Source organism: Manis pentadactyla, chromosome 1 (genome assembly GCF_030020395.1).
Source record: "Manis pentadactyla isolate mManPen7 chromosome 1, mManPen7.hap1, whole genome shotgun sequence".
In the NCBI taxonomy this organism is placed as follows: domain Eukaryota; kingdom Metazoa; phylum Chordata; class Mammalia; order Pholidota; family Manidae; genus Manis; species Manis pentadactyla.
The window spans coordinates 154,951,775-154,966,443 of record NC_080019.1 but is presented as its reverse complement, the minus strand read 5'-3'; the positions used below and the strand labels follow the sequence as shown (position 1 = coordinate 154,966,443).

Genomic DNA, 14,669 nt, shown 5'->3' with positions numbered 1-14,669 from the left:
CAGGGGTTTTCTCTGTGATTTTGGTCTGGTTCAAATCCTTCTGCCTTTCCATGGTGATAGTGGTAGTCATGGGCTGTTGGTGCGTATGTTAGCTGGGAGAACAAAGCCCATTCCTGCTTACCAGTTGCCTTCTTCTCCTGTGAGAACGGCGACCTCTAGCAGCTTGTGCGGGGCAGTGTGCGCCAAAGCGTCGTCTAAGTCTGGCCCAGGCAGCTGCATAGGCAGCTCTGCAAGACTGCTGTGGGTGCGGCCTGCCTCAGGCTGCTGTTCCAATATGGTGGGGCAGTGCTGGAGGGGGAACGGGCAGGTGGCTGTTTGTCACCATGAGGGGCCTCAGAGTTGCACTGTCACCCAGGGGGTTAGGACGCCTGGAGTTCCCCTGGATTCCCAGCCGCTGGGCTGTGTGTGCCAGGACACTTCCGTCCAGCTGTGAGACTCCTGTCCCTTTAAGACTTTCAAAGCACTTGCTTTTCTTTTGTCCCAGGGGCACCAGCTGTGGGGACCTGCTTGCAGGTTTTACTGTTCCGTTTCCCTAATATCCAGCACATCATGCACTGTGTGTCTGTGCTCCCAGTGCGGATCTCTAGGGCTGGGCATTTAGCAGTCCTGGGTGCCCTCTCCCTCCCTGCTCCGACTCCTCCCCTCTTGCTGGGAGCTGTTGTGTGGGGTGTGCTTGGGTCCCACCGAGCTGTGGCTTGTATCTTACCCCCTTCGTGAGGTGCTGGGTTCTCACAGGTGTAGATGTAGCCTGGCTGTTTTACTGTATTGTCTGGTCTCTCTTTTAGGAATAGTTTTATTTGTTGTATTTTCAAAAATATAAATGGTTTTGGGAGGAGATTTCCACTGCCATACTCATGCTGCCATCTTGCTGACCCCTCCTCCCAGATTTACATTTTTCAAGTATAAATATGAAATTGTAGAAACATTATTTGGAAAAAGCATTACATTCTCATTCTTTATAAGGAATCATACTTATTCTATGTTGTCATTTTCATACTGTTTTACTCCTTAATTTTAGCATAGAAAAATGTAAATGAAATAGTTGTCTCATATACAAACACAAAAATATGATTGTTCAAAATTAAGTTGAAATGTTTATCAGTGTATTAAACAAATGGCAGAAGTTTAGTAGTAATGTAAAATTTTAGAAAAATCAGATAAGACCATAGTGATTAACTGTAGATGATTATAACTTGATGTTTCTTTAATTAAAGATGTCTTGATATCTGGCTCTCAAAAAGATTCAATTTTTATTTCAGTTCTCAAGTGTAAAAAATGTACTTGCCATAAAAATTCATTTCTGAAATACTGATATTAATAGAAAAGTCTTTGTAATTGATAAGATACCTCAAGCATGTATACAAAGTTTTACCAAGGAGGTATCACATCACTGAAACATGATCAAGGCCATGACTAATAACTACTTTCTCTAGGAATTACTTCTCTGGTTGTAGAGAAAATGGGAATTTATAACCAAGGTCCTTGCTTACATCCCCACTGTGCACATAAAGAGCCTGCTTTGCTTATATAAGGACAGCAGGATGTTTATCAGCAACAGAGCCTCCAGTCAGTCACAGGAGTAACCCCCCCAGGGAAGTAGTCGAGAGGAAACACACCAGCACCTGGATGTAATTGGTTGGGTGTTTCTAGTCACCATAGAGGCCCGCCCCCAGAGCTCCTCTCAGTGCTAGAGGCAGGAAGGAAGTGGAAAGCAGAGAAGGGAAGGCTGAAAGGAAGAAGGAGAGATCAGAGGCTGGAAGAGGGAAGCTGCAGTGTCCTGGTGCCAGGAACCAGGAAAGTTAGTGAGACTGAACTGTCTTTGCCTCTTGTACATAGCCGGGAGGTTAGGAAGCTAGGGTTCCACCTACTGTTGTGTGAATAAACATGGTATGAGCCCCTTTTAGCCCCCAACTTGCTCTTCTTTATTCAGTCTCACAGAATTCATAGTGAACATGCCTGGAGCAGGGAAGCCCCTCCTCCCAAAGCAACACTGGTCTATAAACATAACTCATTTAACCACAACCCTTTCTGCTCCATTTATTTGCTTCTGCAATGCAACCTTAGTAGAGGAAGCCTTAATTTCATTTTCATTGGTACCTTTGAGTCAGTTTCATATACTATATTACCCTTCCCAGAGTTATGTGGATACATTGCTCTTCCCTGCACCAAAAGTAAAATATCCAAATATTCATGGAATGATTTTGTTTATTAAATTCATTTAGTAAATACCTGTTGTAAATTTACTCTATAGTGGGCAGTGGAGATGCAACAATGAGCAAAACATGGTTCTTACACTAAGAGATCTTAAATAGCTTATATATTTTATCTTATTTAAGAAAAAAACTAGTTTTCAATTGATAGCAATTGATAATGAACATATCCAAATTTAGAAAAGATAATTCTCTCTAAAAATAGAGAATTGATTGTAGAGAGGCCAAAATAAACATAAGGAAATAAATTATAAGGTCTTTTATGGGTCCAGGCATGTAGATTAGGCTATAACAGGTACTAAAGATGAAGAGATAAGAAAGTAAAGTTAAAGAGGTAAAACCAACAAGATTTTGTGATGGTTTGAATCCAAGGAAGGGAATGGGGGCTATTAAAAAAAACAGTCTAAGTATTTTATTTATAAAACTGGGTGGTACAGTGCAGAGACTACTAGTTATCCCTCCAGTTACCATTCTTTCTCTTTTCAATAGTTAAAATATGTAAGATAGATATTTGGTATTTCAGCTAAAGAAGGCATTTTCCAGCTTCTTTTGAGGCTGTATATAGCTCTGCATGTAGGTTTTGGCCAAAAAAATGCAAATGATTCTCATGTACTCAAGTTGAATCATGTTTGTAAACAAAAAGAGTATGTCCTGTGGACTTCCTTCCTTTACTCTCTAATGGAATGTGGATGTGATGGCAGGTAGATAGATGCTGAAGCAGTCATATTGGACACAGAGACAAGTTAGGAGGATGGGAGAGTTACCAGAAAAAGAGTCTGTGTCCTTGACACTCTGAAACCACCATATCATATACCTGGACTGTTCGAGGGATATAAACTACCTCAAAGACACTTATATCTGATTTTCTTTTCAATAACTTTGTGTAATTAGTTTTCAAATATCTACTTTTAAAATTATTAACTTGACACATTCATGGGGATATTGAGGTGCTATTTAGTTAATATCTTACCAGTCACCACTAGTACAGCATATTTGAGATCAATACCTGTCAGTGAACTCACTGGAATCCCGTATTTCTGGATACACTTTAACCCAACTAGAGTTGTCCTCAGTCTCTCATTCATTTATTTATGGAGTTGTTATATGTGTCAAGCCTTATATCAAGGCACAGGAGGGGAACAACTGTGACAGTTCCAATGAGAACCAAATACAGTCAAAACTCTCTCTGCCCAAAGTGAGAGTGAGCAAGCCTAAACTCAGACAAAAAAAAAAAAAGCAAATTTGTTTCCTTAGGCACCTAATCCTACTCAGTGACTATTCATCTTCCTTTACATAAAAAAGGCTCCCTATTGCTTCCTTGGCATGACTTCCTCTGGGTCTATATATGTCTACTTGCAGGCATGTACTTTTTGCCTTTCTCTAAACTTTTATTCTCCAAATAAATTCTCAATCCTCAACTGCTTTTTGCATCTGTTATTGAAACGACACCAAGAACCGTCTCTGGTAACAACTGTACTCATGATGTGATTTCGGAGCAGTTTGCTGTGACCCTATTTCTAAGTGACACACTGTCAAAATGTATGTTAATTATATTCAGTACATACCTCTATTTGCATCACTTTATTTTGACATATCCTTAATATTATGTATAAGTGAATTATTTTACTAGTAGTATTCAAGTTCCAACTTTTTTCCTCCTTGAGCGTTCCTCCTTGCTTTTCCTCACTTTTATGTTCGACTTTCCTGAAGTAAACAACTCAGAATTTATATTCTTGCTTAGGCTTCAAAAATTCACTCCAAACTTACAAGGTGACTTGAGCACAAAAATCCAGTCTTCTTCTTTTCTTCCTTCCTTTTCCTCCTCTTTATCTTATAGAAACCATAATATTCTTTACAACAAATAAATTTTTCAAAAGGTCCATACAACATCATTAGCCAAAAGGGAATGGAAATTAAAACCATAAGAAGATGCCATATAGTTACCAGAATAGTTAAAATGAATAGAGAAACTGGAATTCTCATGGACTATTAGTGAGACTATAAAAGGATAAAGCCATTCTGCAAAACAATTTGGCAATTTCATAAAAATACACACTTATCATATGATCCAGTAATTCCGTTTCTAGGTACTTACCTAAGTGAACTGAGACTGAATAAAAAAAACACTGTACTTGAGTGTTTGAATAATAAAACACTGTGTTTGAGTGTTTTATTATTCATATTATTTTTTATATTATGAATAGTATTATTCATAGTAGCTCAATATTGGGGAGAAAACCCTAATATCCATTAACTGTTGAATGAATAACAAAATGTAGGAAATCTATGTAATAGAATACTACTCAGCAATAAAAAGAAATAAACTACTGATACACGCAATAACAAATATGAATTTCTAAAGCATTATTGCCAGACCTAAGAGGCCATGCATTATATGACTCCATAGACCATTCTGGAAAAGGAAAAACTTTTAAATTAAAAGTTTTAATTTAATTAAAACATAAAATCAATTAAAACATTGGTTGCCAAAGCTGTGGTTAGGTGTAGGAGGCTGACAGCAAAGGGACATGAGGGAACTTGCCTAAGATGAGAGAAGAATTCTGTAACTTGATTGCGGTAGTATTTATACAAATGTACACATTTGTTGAGACTCACTAAAATTGTAAAATTAAAAAGGATGAATTTTACTGTATATAAATTATGCCTTAATTTTAAAAAATGGGGATCAGAGCTAAGACTCATCAAAAAAACACATATAAACTACATTTACTCTGAGTGAATGACTTAATTGAGGAACAGTCGACTTGAGGCTTTTGGGAAATATTTTCACACTTTAAAAAGGACATGAGTAAGTTGTTATGGACTGAATTGTGGTTCCCTAAATTCCTATGTTGAAGCCCTGATCCCGATGTGACTGAATTTGGAGATAGGGTCTATAAGGAAGTCATAAAAGTTAACTCAGACAAGGATGGGGCCTTAATCAAATAGGTCCCATATCCTTGTAAAAAGAGGAAGAACCACCAGAGCTCTATCTCCATGCCAGCACAGAGGAATGCCGTGCAAGGAGGCACTGGCAAGGTGCATGTCTGCAAGCCAGGAAGAGAACTCTCACTAAAAAACACATTTACCAGCATTTTGATAATGGACTTTTAGCCTCCAAAACTGTGAGAAAGTAATGTTTATTGTTTAAGCCACCTCGTCTTAAACATTTTATTATGGTAGCCTGAGCAGACTAATACTTAAGGGAAACATCCACTTCTTGGCTTTGGACACAGCTTGTGTGACAATGTGATGACTGGAAAGTCTGCAGATACCTTGAGTTCATGAAGGGAAAAGCCGGAGGGCAAAAGTTGACAGGCTGTGAATATTAGCTGTAGAGAAAGAATTTGGGTCCTTCATGATTTCAATGAACTTCCACAAAACAAGCCTGCCTCTCCCAAGCAACCCTGCTTGTCACTTAGTTGGATTCCTACCTGCTCATTTCCCACCTGACAGAGAGCTCCAGTGGTGGTGATGGGGATGACTCCAACTACAGGTGGCTGTGGGAGTATAGGAGCCACAGGGACTCTATATATACAAGGAGCCTTTGGTCAGGAACTGACTGAAAAACAATTTTTACCATTGGAAACTCCTAAAAATTTAACCTAGATCTTTCATGCTACCTTGTTTGGAATAAGAGTCTTATCTTTTGTAGCATTTGTCCTTCACAGACTATACATTTCATAAATTCTTTATCTATTTTGAACTTTCCTTTGGAAAAACATTTAGTGTATTGTTGTTTCACATAGACCCTAAGCCCTGTGATAAGCTAAATGCTCTGGCCCAGCCTGTAACTTCTCTGGGCACAAAGGAGATTTGGTTCTTAAACAGTTCAATGCAAGCTAAGCTACCAGGGCTCTGCTCTGTTGTAGGCCCTTCTGGGACATTAGTGAAGGCAACCTGTCACTTATTCAGGATTACGGGCAGGGTCATGAGCTCTGGTGTGCAGGACCTAGATGTGAGCTGCTATTTGTTTCTGCAATATGTGTGATCATGGGAGGACTGTGTATCACATTATTCTACTCCCTTGATAAAGTGAATGGTCTAGGAATGGATATTTTGCCCAAGTCAGGGCAATCACAGACAGTAAATTCACTGAAGATAGTGAGAGGCCAGTAGATAGCCATGTTTACAACTTCTTGAAAAGAGCATGTAAACAGTAGTAGAGGATGGGTGGAAAAGATGAGAAAGCCAAACATTGAGAGACAATCATAGTAGCAACTGAGTTCCAACCCTTAAGATCTCTACAGAAGACCTGTTCCCTGTGGCAAGCCTTTTGATTACGTGAGATGCCCCAGTATCTTTCACTAAGTCTTGCCTTCTGTTTTATGCATTTCTGTCACTTGTAACCAAAATTAATACTGACTACAGTAGGCTTCAAGGGCTGAGTAATACAGCTAACCCTCAGACTTCAAATCACAATTTCCAAAGTGATATGATAAAAGATGTAACCTGGGCAAATAACAAAATCTAAGGTATTTGATATAATGTGTGTTTAAAAAGCTTCTGTACTTTCTAGGTTGTGGTGATACTTAGAGTCAGCTATAAAGGAGTTGACAGCATTAGTTTCTGAGATTCAGAGAATGATTTACTTGAATTGAAACAGAAGTCTAGTGACCTCAGGGCTAGGCCTTGGCTGAACATTAGTGTTCAAGTAAGAGTTGTAGTGGTGCACAGTACAAAATAACAAAAATGTAATTGTGTGATCTGGGTAGATATTCAAAGAGAGGTTAGGATAAGGATGCTATTCAGAAACCTAACAGGTGCCAAACAGTCAGTCTATCTTAGATAGATATGAGATTTGTGACAGACAGGATACATTTCATGGCTTCATTCAACAACCTTTAATTACTTGTCTACCAAAATGAGATTATGTGCGTATAACCAGGTTTGGTTCTGCTTGATATAAGTGAATAAGTAGAATTGTATAATGTGGCAGAACTATGTGGGCAGAGGATCCAAGAGGATAGGCTTTCAAAGGCTAATAGGTTTTACTTGTTTGTGGGAAAAATAAACTCAATAACTATCTCAGATTTCTTCATATTTTCCAGCTCTGATCTCTCCACTGGGCTTCAAACTCATATATTCATCTTAACTTGGAAATCTGAAAGTTATTTCAAATTAGCATAACCAAAATAAAACCATTGCTCTGTCAGTCTTCTCTATCTCAGCAAATGGCTATACCACCCACTTACTGAATTGCTCCAGTCAAATATCTGTGTCATCTCTGATTCCTCTTTCAATCTGACCCCATTTTCCTTTATCTAATTCATCATCAAGTCCTCCTGGGTCTTAAGCAGCTAAGTTATCCCAAGCAGAGGAGTCCATTCATACATAAGAAATCAAACCCTCCTCAAAAGAATTGAGTGATGTGACAAATTCTTAGTCATAAACATGATTACTGTGATACCTATTGGTTTGTTAACTAAATCTTGCCATTTTATTTTATTTGTATAAAACTTACCTCTTTGGACATTGTCCTCATGTTTATTAGAGTAGACATAATATAGTTTTCTGGGCTGACTTATTTTCTTAATTATAATTCAAGAGTATTAAATATACAGCATTCCTGAAAGTAAGTTTCACCCCTTTCTACCATAGGTAGGAAAAGTTATGGCACAAATGTTGAATGAATGGCAATTAAATGTCTGTGGCAATAAATGTTACTTTGTCATAAATCATTTGTGCTATATTACTTGAAAATATCACCTGGATAAACCCTGGCATGGCAAAATAAAATTCACTTTATTTCTTTTTACTCTTTTAGCCTCCTGAAATGGAGAAGGAAGGGGAAAAGTGAGAATGATTATGAAAAGAAATAGACTGACTTAGTGAGTCAGGTCAATTAAAGTTTAGTGCTCCTCAAAATAATGAGTATCTGGGACTAATGAAAAGAATTTTAAGGTCACTTAGGTCTTTAAACATGTAATTTACCATTTGAAAATTTTCCTTTGAAATAAGCAATGATTTTGAAGTTGAAAATTTGCTTTATGAGTCAGAGATCAGGTTCATGACCTGCAGGTAAAAGTAGACCATCACAATGTGCTTACTTCATCTTCAGCAATGCTGATAAAATCCATCAATCCACAACTCCAAAACTCATGCCATGGTCATGATATGGCTTTCTTTCTTCATGTTTTACAAACTTTTTTTAAAATATTGAGGGTCTGGCATTTTTAATGTACGTGAGATGAGGAGGAAACAGTATGTAATAAGAAATCCTGTTAAATATCTATTTTTACTACTTACCTTCATCCTATAGTCCTAGTGGCTTAGTAGAATAGCTGTTAAGCTCAGTTGCATCCTAGATAATCTGGTCAAAAGAGCACATTTCCCAGACCTGAGTTCAATATGTGGCCTTGCCTCTTGAACATGTGACAATGAGGAATGAGGTCATCTTTTGTGTATTAATTTATCTGCCTACAGATAACTATTATCCCATGTAGATCATATGTTAACAGATCTCTGCGACATTAAGCTTCCTTAGACAAGAGAGTTGTAAAATACAATAAAACTACAATTCCTGGATCACTTTCTTTCTCTCTAAAAATCAAAACTTTTGTAAGCACTCTAGGAAGAATAGGTAGGAGAAATAAACCCTTCAAACAAGGAAATGGAATAGCCTGTTTGATATCTATTAGAATAAAATGATTTATATAGGCATATGTAAGTACTATGTAATAGGACTAAAGTCCAACAAGGATAAAACATAAGACACAGTTCTTGTTTAGTTTGTTCATAGTAATCAATGATTAAAAACAAACTTGGGTGTTCGCTAAGGCAGCACATATACTAAAAAATCAGAACGATACAGAGAAGATTAGCATAGCCCCTGTGCAAGGATGACATGCAAATTCGTGAAGCGTTCCATATAAAACAAACAAACAAAAACTTGGACACATATAAAGAATACTCCACCTAATAACAGCAAAATATTCTTTATTCGAATACCCTTCTTTTGGACTGAATTATGTTCCCCCCAATATGTTGAAGTTGCCTAACCAACAGTGTCATGGTGTTTGGAAATATGGCCTTTAGGAGATAATTAGTTTTAGTTGAGATCATGAGGGTGAGGTCCTCATGATCTGATTAGTGTCCTTATGAGAAGAGATCAGAGAGCTTTCTAGCTCCCTCTGCCATGTTTGGCTTCATTGAGAAGGTGGCCACCTGTGAGTCAGGAGGAGGGCCCTACCAAGACCCAAATCTGTTGGCACCTTGATCTTGGACTTCCCACTTTTCAGAACTGTGGGAAATAAATGTCTGCTGCTTAAGCCTTCTGGTTTATGGTATTCTGTTAAGGCAGTCTAAGCTCAGTAATACAAAACCCACAGACCATTCACAAACATACACTATTATCATAACAGATCCCCACAGATTTAAAAGAAATGAAATCATATAGGGTATGTTCTCTAACCATACTGGAATCAAATGAGAAATCAATAAGAGAACAACAACAAAATATCTCAAAACACAAGGAAATATAACACACATTTCTACATCATCTATTAAAGAGGCAGTCTCAAAGGAAATTAAAGTATACACAGAATTGAATGGAAACAAAAACACAAGTCAAAATATATGGAATGAAGCTATAGCAGTGATGAGAAGAAATTTTATGGCACTAAAATATTTATATTATAAGTGAGTAAAAGTTATTAACCAATAATCTAAATTCCAACCTCAAAAAACTACAAAAGAAGAGTAAAATAAACCCAAAGCAAGCAGAAGTAAATGAGAAAGATGAGAGCAGAAATCAATTAACTTGAAAACAGAAAAACAGAGAAAATCACTTAAGAAAAATCTGGCTCTTTGAAAAAAAGAAAGTAAAATTATAAATTCAATAACTTGGAAGAAATGGACTAATTCCTCAAAGTCCACAATTTACCAAAACTCAACCAAGATGAAATAGATAACTGGATAGCCCTTTAAACATCAAAAGAGTGAATTCATGACTTAAATCTTCTTAAAAGAACTGTTCAGGCACAGATGTCTTCACTGGGGAATGTATAAAAAATTAAAGAACTAACAACAATTTTACACAATCTCTTTCAAAAATTTTTACCTTTTAGAACAGGAGGAAACACTTCTCAACTCATCTTATGAGGTCAGTATTACCCTAATACCAAACAAGACAAATACAGTACAAAAGAGAAAAACCACCCAATATTTCCCATGAATGTAAATGCAAAAATCCTTAACAAAGTATTATATCAGCAAAATGAGTTCAGCAATGCACAAAAAGATGTATACACAATGACCAAGTGGGATTTGTTCCATGTATATAAGACAGGTTCAACATTTGAAAATCAGTCAGTGTCATCTACTATATCAACAAGTTAACAAATTAAAATCACATGGTCAATCAGCATAGAAAAAGCAATGGACAACATCCAACAAGCACACATTACAAAAACTCTCAGAAAGACATGAACAGAGGGGAGTTACCTCAATTTAATAAAAAGCATCTATGAAAACATACAGATAACATCATACTTAATGGTGAAAAACTGAATGTGCTCCCCCTACTATCAGGAGCAGGGCAAGGATGTCTACTCTCACCATTCTTATACAAACATAATATACTGGAAGTTATAGCCATTGCAATAAGGTAACAAAAAGAGAAGAAGGAATACAAAACAGAAAGGGAATTACAATTATTTCTGGTTGATGATGACATAACGAACTACATGAAGAATCTTAAGGAACATACAAAAAAGAAAACCTGCTATAACTAATAAGTGAGATCATCAAGAGTTCAGTATATAGGATCAACACATAAATATCAAGTGCATACTAACAATGAAAATATGGAAATTGAAATGAAAAACTCAGTGCCATTTATAGTTCCAAATAAAACAAAATACTTGCACATACACTTAACAATACATGTAAAGGATCTGTATGTTGAAAATTACAGAATGTCAGAAAAAGAAATCAAAGAAGACCTAAATAAATGGTGATATATATTCTATTCTGGGTAGGAAGACAATATGGCAAAGATGTCAACTGTCCCCTTATTGATCTATAGAATTAATGCAATTCTTATAAAAATCCCAGTAAACTTTTTTGTAGGCATAGACAAACATCAACAATTTATATGAAAAGGTACAGGTGTTAGAATATTTAAAACAGTTTTGATACGGAATAAAGAGGGAGGAAATAGCCTACTTGATAGTAAGACTACTCTGTAGCTACAGTAATCAAGATGGTACAGTATTGGAGCAAATACAGACATATAAATCAATGAAATAGAGTAGAGAATCAAGAAATAGAGCACATAAAAGTGCTCAAATGATTTTTTTCAAGGGTTCTATAGCAAACCAATGGAGGAAGTATATATTATTTTTTAAAAAATGACGCTGGAACAAGTGGACATTCATATGTCAAAAAAATGAATCTCCAGTTAAGCCTAATACAATTCAGTGTGATTACATACAAGTGCTCATGTAAATTTACTTAAGTGTAAAACATACAACTTCTAGGGAAAAAAACATGGGAAAAAATATTTAGGATCCGCTTTGCAATGAATTCTCAGACTTGACATAAAGCAAAGCATGATCCAGAAGAGGAAAACTGATAAATTAGACCTCAACACAGTTAAAATCTTTTGCTCTGTGAAAGCCCATGTCCTGAGGAAGAAGACAAGCTACAGATGGGAGAAGATATTTGTAAACTACATATCTGACAAAGAAATAGTATTTAGAATATATAAAGAACTCTGAAAATCCAACAGCAAAAAACAATCAAATTAGAAAAATGGGAAGAGGACATCAGAAGACATCTCACCAAATAGGATGTACAAGTGGTAAATAGTTACATGAAATGATGTGCAACATCATTAGCATTAGGAGAACATAAATTAAAACCAAAATGAGATGCAACTACACACTTAATGTAATAGCTAAATAAAAAACATGGTAACATCAAATGCAAGGATGCAGACAACTGAATCACTCATATTTTACCTGTGAGAATGTAAAATGCACTCTGAAAATCAGTTTGGCAGTTTCTTATATTCCTAAACATGCAATTGGTATAGGGTCTAGTAGTTCCACTCTGTGTACTTATCCCAGAGAAATGAAAATTTATGTTCACAAAAACCTGTACGTGAATGTACACTGCAGTGTTAATGTGTAACAGCTAAGAAAATGGAATCAGCCAAGATGTTCTTCAACAAAACAATGGTTCAGCAGATACATACACCATGAAATATTACTCGGCAGTAAAAAGGAACATAATATTGCTAGAATTTGGATGAATCTCCAGGAGAAAATATGCTGAGTGAAATAAACAAGTCCCCAAAAGTTACATATTGTATGATTCTTTTTACATAATATTTTTGAATGACAAAATTTTGGAACTGGAAGAGAGATTAATATTTGTCAGAGGAAAGGGGATAGAGAGAGGTGAGTGTAATTACAAAAGGGCAACACAAAGAAGTGATCTTGGTGGTGTTAATATTATTTAGTACCTTGACACTCTAAACACAGGTGATAAAATATTATAGAACTTGACACCTAACCTCAAGCAGACATCCACACACATTCTCCCAATGAGGACAAGTAAAGGTGGGGAATGCTGAATAAAATTGGTGGGTTATATCAATGTCAATATCTTAATTGTGATATTATACTATAGTTTTGAAAATGTTTCTGTTTAGTAGAAAGCTAGACAAAGTATTTAAGGAATATACAATATCTTTCTATCATTTCTTAAAGCTGCATATGAATATACAATCATTTCAATAAAAATACCAATTAAAATTGTAAACCAAGACTACTCTTCTTAGTAAATCTTTTTTGGGGAGAGTTGGAAAATACAGTTATGCTTTTGTAAATATGTTATTTATGTTATCATGTAATGAGCTTACTTATTAAATGAACTCATAAATGTTTGAAACACAAACTTGGAAATTCTCTTAGTCATCATTTACTTCCTCTCCTGTTTATACTAAGGCATACTGTATATAAATTGTAAAGTAATTCTTAGTTAGGTATTTTTATTCTCACTTCATGTTTGCAAAATAATTCTGTTATTAAAAACAGAATCTTTTCTTAAATACATACAAAGTGAAGCTGGAAATGCTTTTCAAAGAAGGCAATTGTTGAATTATTTTTCTAGAAAGTATAGGAATTGCACTTAAGAAGACCACATACAAACTTACATGTGGTAAATACAAAATAGAGAAGGGTTAGTTACATTAAAAAGTAATTTTTTACATTTTATAATGTAACTTACTGCTTATTACTTTTAGCAGTGAACTTTCCTGGTTCATTCAAAATGGAGCTGAATTTAAAAGTGACAGTAAGAAATATTCTGTGCTCAACTTGCCTCATAAAACTAAGTCTGATAGCCTCAATGGCAAGAGTTGTATTCACAGTACTTGGAAGATTGAATTCTCCACTTGCCACTAAGAAGCTACTCTAAAATAGGAAAATTACTAACATAGCTCCTTTTTGAATTCATAAAACTTTGATATACAACGTTGTGCTAAGGAGCATCAGTGGGTTGATTAGGCAGTTATAATGCAAATTAAGACATTTCTAGCATTTAATTTCAGAGGATCTGCAATAAGGCAAATCATATTTCTTAAAAACCTTATCAGATTTCCAGTTCTTTCTTCTACAATTACAGCAGTTCAACAGTTTGTTTAAAATAATTTTGCCCTTTGCTCTGGGAAAGGTTTCTGCTCTTTCATGATGTGTGCTTTCAATTTCTACCAATACCATTTGCTTGACTGAAGACTGCAAAACTGAAACTCCCGTAAAGAGCACACATTTTTGCTTCAAGTTGTAAAAGTTTAAGCTTCTTAAGTTCTAAGTGGTTTCTAAGGGAGTATCCTTACTTCACTTTTCTTCACAAATGGGCTGTGGGCAGTTAAATCCCTGTAGATGGGGTAATTTTCACATCTTGGCCAGATTATTTTCCTGATTAATTCTTTTTTCCCCTTGCTTTATCACTACTAAGCTGGCTAAAACCATTTATTCAGAATAAAAATGTAAGATTTATATTGTTTAATGTGATATGCTGAAAATAAGAAAGCAGGGTGGCTGATTTACAGTGTCAAACTCAGATCACTCTAAATATTGTATACAATTCTGCAAAAAGCTACTAGCAACAGTTGCCTTTCTCTGTCTGTACATTCAATAAAACTCAGTCACTGGACATAATTATAACTGAAGGAAATTCCATGTGAGTATTTCTAGATTGCAATGTCTGTGAATTAATTTTTTTCATTTTTTGTGCCATCTGGAATTCTCTGAGAGTGACAAAATATTCTGAATATAGTGACTGTTGGGGGTAAAATAACTTTTAGTATTTCACTATTAGCTCAAATCAGTAAGTCTTCTTGTACGATATAATGTACATGCAATATATAGGATATCTTATACATATTCTTATCAAACTACTTGACTTTCTTATATTTAAGTTATTTTCTCCTGAATCATTCTGTGGTGA

At 35.6% G+C, this 14,669-nt stretch overlaps 1 protein-coding gene and 1 non-coding gene across 8 annotated transcripts in view; one reads left to right on the top strand and one right to left on the bottom strand.

Moving 5' to 3' along the window:
• EPHA6 (EPH receptor A6) overlaps positions 1–14,669 on the bottom strand; it is a 932,734-nt gene that overhangs the window by 413,865 nt on the left and 504,200 nt on the right. The gene's annotated exons all lie outside the window — the stretch shown is intronic.
• Positions 8,979–9,087, top strand: LOC118927898 (U6 spliceosomal RNA). Its single transcript, XR_005031006.1, has one exon. It is a non-coding gene; the product is annotated as a U6 spliceosomal RNA (small nuclear RNA).